The sequence below is a fragment of the Choloepus didactylus genome, chromosome 17, assembly GCF_015220235.1.
Source record: "Choloepus didactylus isolate mChoDid1 chromosome 17, mChoDid1.pri, whole genome shotgun sequence".
Classification (NCBI taxonomy): domain Eukaryota; kingdom Metazoa; phylum Chordata; class Mammalia; order Pilosa; family Megalonychidae; genus Choloepus; species Choloepus didactylus.
Genome location: NC_051323.1, coordinates 58,423,086 through 58,428,407, shown reverse-complemented (window position 1 = coordinate 58,428,407; position 5,322 = coordinate 58,423,086). Strand labels below are relative to the sequence as shown.

The following is a 5,322-nucleotide window of genomic DNA, read 5'->3' as shown; positions in this document are numbered from 1 at the left end:
CCCTAAGAGGAAAGAGGTGGGCCCCAGCTCTACCATCCACCTTCCAATCAGAACCAGAACCCAGAGGCTGGGTGAAACAGCCATGGACCACACCTCCTTACACCAGTCTGGAGCTACCAGCTGACAGGCTCCACCTGCTGGGCAGAAAAGCACAGTGACCTGAGGTCTCACAGGGTGTACCAATTTTCTAGGACATACTCTCAGGGAAATCGGACACTGAATAGTTCTTCCTTCTGGGACCGGAGCCCATTTTGGTTTGGGAAAACCTGATTGGGGTAACCAAGGAAACCATGCCTAGATAACAGGAAACTACAACCTACACTAAGAAAAATGAAGTTACCACCCAAAGGAACAAACTTACACTTCAACTGAGATATAGGAATTTAAACAACTAATACTAAGTCAATTCAAAAAGTTTAGGGAAGATATGGCAAAAGAGATGTACTATATAATGAAAACACTGGGCGTACATAAGGTAGAAGTTGAAAGTTCGAAAAACCAACTGGCAGAATCTATGGAAATGAAAGTGTCATTGGTGTCCTAGAAGGAGAAGAGAAGGGAAAAGGAGCAGAAGTAATGATAGAGGAAATAATCAATGAAAATTTCCCATCTCTTATGAAAGACATAAAATTTTGCATCTAAGAAGCACAGCATACCCCAAACAAAATAGATCTGAATAGGCCTACACCAATACATTTAATAATCAGATTATCAAATATCAAAGACAAAGAGAGAATCCTGAAAGCAGCAAAAGAAAAGCGATCCAGCACATACAAAGGAAGCTTGATAAGACTGTGTGGATTTCTCAATAGAAACCATGGAGGCAAGAAGGAAGTGGGGTGATATATTTAGGATACTGAAAGAGAAAAGCCACCAACCAAGAATCCTATATCCAGCAAAACTGTCCTTCAAATATGAGGGAGAGCTTAAAATAGTCTCTGACAAACAGACAATGACAGAGCTTGTGAATAAGATTCCTGTTCTACAGGAAACACTAGAGGAAGCACTGCAGACAGAAAGGAAAAGACAGGACTGAGAGGTTTGAAAAACAATTTTGGGTGATGGTAGCACAGCAATGTAAGTACACTGAACAAAGATGACTGTGAGCATGGTTGAAAGAGAAAGGTTAGGACCATGTGGGACACCAGAATGAAAGACGAAAGATAAAGACTGGGACTGTGTAACTCAGGGAAACCTAGGGTGCTCAATGATTGTAATAAAAGGTACAAATGTGTTTTTATATGAGGTAGAAAAAATGAATGTCAACATTGCAAGATGTTAAAAATAGGGTGGGATTGGGGGGAAAATACAATCAATGCAAACTAGAGACTGTAATTAACAGAAACATTGTATTATGCTTCCTTTAACATAACAAAGGCAATATATCAAAGCTAAATGCATACAGTATTTGTCCTTTTGTTTCTGGCTAATTTCACTCAACATAATGCCCTCAAGGTTTATCTACATTGTTCCGTGCTTCATGACTTTATTCTGTCTTACTGATGTGTAATATTCCATCTTATGTATATACCACAGTTTTGTTATCCATTCATCCTTTGATGGACGTTTGGGCTGTTTCATCTCTTGGCTAACATGAATAAAGTCACTATAAACATTGGTGTGAAAATATTGATTCATGTCCCTGCCTTCAGTTCCTCCGAATGATGGGGTTGCTGGATCATAAGGCAATTCTATACTTAGCTTCCTGAGGAACTGTTAAACTGCCTTCCAGAGTGGATGTACCATTCTACATTTCCACCAACAGTGAATAAATGTGCCCCTTTCTCCACATCTTCTCCAGTACTTGTAATTTTTTGTTTTTTTTTATAATGGCCATTCAAGTACGTGTGAGATGATATCTCATTGTGGTTTCAATTTTTGTGCTCCTAGTGTATTTTTAATCTCTTCTATTGTGCCTTTCATTCCCATAAGTTCTGTTATTTTTCATTGTATGCTTTCAAATTCTTCTTAATGCTCACCCAGTGTTGTCTTAATATCCTTTATCTCTTTAGCCATATTTTCCTTTTTCTTCTTGAATTGATTTAGGAGATTTGTTTGAACGTCTTTGATTAGTTTTTTCCAAATTCTGTGTCTCCTCTGACTTTTTAATTTGTTCCTTTGACTGGGTCTTATTTTGCTGTTTCTTAGTATGACTAGTAATTTTTTGCTGATGTCTAGACATCTGAGTATCTTGATGAGTTTACTCTGATGGTCAGGTTCTGTCTCTTATCTAGGGTTTTATTGTTGATTGATTTTGTGTTAAGGCTCTTCTTTGACACTTCTAGACCTTTAGAATTGCCGTGTTTAACTGATCAGATTTTTTCAGCTCTTTTCATCTGATTCTTGCCCTGGGTATGTGGTGCTTTTTTTTTTTTTTTTTTTTTTTTTGATAGCCAAGACCTTTATTAAAATTTCAAATTCTCATTTCAGACAAAAATACTGATGTTTCTAAAATATATCTGCTCACCTGTTTTCTATTATCCTTGCATTGCATGTCTTAAAAATATGCAACTTAAGAATACCAATTTTAATATCAATTCTGAAGTGACTTAGAAATGCTCTGAATTTGAAACATTTATACTTTTAATAGAATTCAGTGTGAAAACCAAGTGTCTTCAGTTAACCCCCCCTTCAAATTTTTAACTTTTAATTAAATGGTAGAAAATATTCAGTTGCATATATTTGATTATAATTTTCTTATATTAAATGCTAAATGACAGTTATATAGTCAGTTACTTGAACATTATAGTATTCTTATAATTCCTTTGTACCACTTAGTATTTATATATTGTCATTAGATTCTGATATACAGTGTAAATGTTACCTCAGAAGGGAAAAGTCTTTCATTAGTTATTTTAAACATCAAACAAAAATAGAAACCATAACATTTCTCAGCATAAAGAAGAAAATTCTGAAGACAGCATAATGTTATCTTCTAGATACCTTCTCAGCATATGAACTGTATTATTGTTACTTAGAACCAAGATATTCAAGAAAGCAGTTTCTATATACTGAATGTAAGCAAGCCTGCCTACGTTCTTGTCAATACAGTCTCAATGATCAAATATTTGTTGCCACTGAATTAGATGCAAGGGTCTATTGTAGATATTCTAATATATATTAAGATGTAACCATTCATCACCAGGGGCCCCTAGACCTGCTTTTAAAAATGAAAAAATTAAGTCAGTTTATTAAAACAGCTATTCTTGAGTACCATTTCTACTAGTATATTTAATTTTAATTAGTTACATGTGGCTAGTGGTGACTGTTTTGGGCACTGTAGTTCTGGAGATTTTAGTTGATCCAAGAAAGGTTTAGTGTAGTGATAAGATTGGTCTTAGTTCTTGAAGGACTGGTAAAATTTGGATAGTAAAAGTGGGAAGGCATTGTAGGCTAATGTTCAATGTAAGTAGCACTGGTAATAGCTAGTCTACGATAAAAGCATATCTCAATCCTACATAAGATCTGAGAAATTTTAAGCTTTTTAAGAGCATACTTCTGTTTCTTGTTCATGTAACATGGCTAGTATGACACTGTTCTTTTTTTTGCCACAGAGCAACACAGTATAGTCATCTGTTATCACTTCATAGTTATTCAGTCCTCATTAACAATATTGCCATTAATTGGGATGAGAGGCTTTTTTTTTTTTTTTTTTTTTTTTTTTTTTTGATACATAGTGGCCTGAGACCAGCTTGTCAAGCTAGAGACATGATTGTGTTTCTCCCATAAGAAAATTAATCCCCAAAAATAAATGGGGTGGGGGTTTGAGAAAAATTAACTTTCCTTCACTTTTAAACGTCTAGATATTGTATATATTATTTTCTTTGCAGCATGTTGTCTTTGTTGTCTAACGTTTTTGAGCTGTAAAGAATGCTAAGGAAAATCACTCGTTTTCATCTTTCTTCCATTTTCATTTTTCTACCTCCCAAATGACATTTCACCTTTGTCTTAAAATGTACCGTGAATTGTGCTACTGCAGTAATGCTTGGTGCTTCTCTTCAGTCTTTGTTTACACAGTTCTATAAGTTTATAAATGACTGGGAAGCATGAGATAACCTTGGATAGAAAAACTTGTGGCAGCAGAAAATTCCCTAAAGAGACAGTAGTGTTAATGCCCATTGCCAGTCTCTTTCATGTCTTCCTAGACACTGCTGTAATTTTTTTTTAATTTATAAAATTTTACTGAAATTTTAATAATTTATGAGCAGTGCTAAATACCTGTTGTGCTCCAAAATGGTGTGCCTAAAAGTAATGAGATTGTTTTTATAATGAACTTGATGAATTTTTCTCACAGTGATTACACAGGGAAAGAAAGAATGGTATTGAAATAACAAAATTTACGATAAAAATTATAATTTTTAATTTTAAGTTTCATAGTAAAATCTTGCACAGGAATCACTTGTCAAGGAAATCATACTTTGGGCGTCAACCTGAGAGTATCAAAAATTTAGTCAAAGTGAACTGCAACTACCAGGACACAGTTGTCATTATAAGGTGATTGAAGTGCAGTTGAAAAAACTGTGGTGAACCCCGAATCTGAATTTCTTTTGTACAGGAACCAAATCATTGCTCCCAAAACTGTCAAAATTATGGTACTAGCAATCATCAAAGCTGATATTAAAATGTGGTTGTCTGATAAATATTTCTTTTGATATGGAATAGCTGCTTCACAAAGGGTTCCCTCCACAGAAGAAAGTTCAGTTTCCTTTTTTCCATTCACCTGTCTTCATGTGCAGAAAAGCACAGGTGTCGACTAGCATCTCACTATCCTGGTCTGTCCACTTAACAAATGTCATAGTTGGTTTATCAAACCACTTGACACTCTCATCATCTGTGTCATAAAACACGCCTAGTAGGATATCATCTGGGCCTTTCCATTGCTTTTTCAAAGTATTTAGTATAAAAGTATTTTCTTCTTCATCATGTGTGCTTATCATGTCTGCTCCCGCGGTGGTCGCGACAGTGAGGCCCAGCAGCGGCAGCAGGAGGGTGGGCAGCGTGGCGCGGGGCATGACTGCCGGAGCGAGCACGGAGCGAGGGCGCGGCAGACGGCAGGAAGGAGTGGTGCATTTTTTCAAGATTGTATTATTTGTGTAATTGTTTCACCTCCAGGAGAAATCTTCTTTTCCTTGTTCCTTCTCGGAGAATCTTGATCTGTTCTGTATGTTTTTGTTTTGCCTCGATAGTTTTCTTTTGCTCTCCTTTCCTTGCTTCTAGCTGCTTTCTCCTGGAGGGCAAATTCTGGGAGGAGGGTCATCCCAGAGAGTGCTTTCCCAAGTCAGTATTTCCCAGGCAAAATAGGGCCACAAAAGGGTTGCAGAT

The 5,322-nt window shown here is 36.2% G+C and overlaps 1 pseudogene; it reads right to left on the bottom strand.

The window, feature by feature from the left end:
* Positions 1-200: 200 nt before the first annotated feature.
* On the bottom strand, positions 201-5,012 carry LOC119512118 (annotated as a pseudogene).
* Positions 5,013-5,322: the final 310 nt, after the last annotated feature.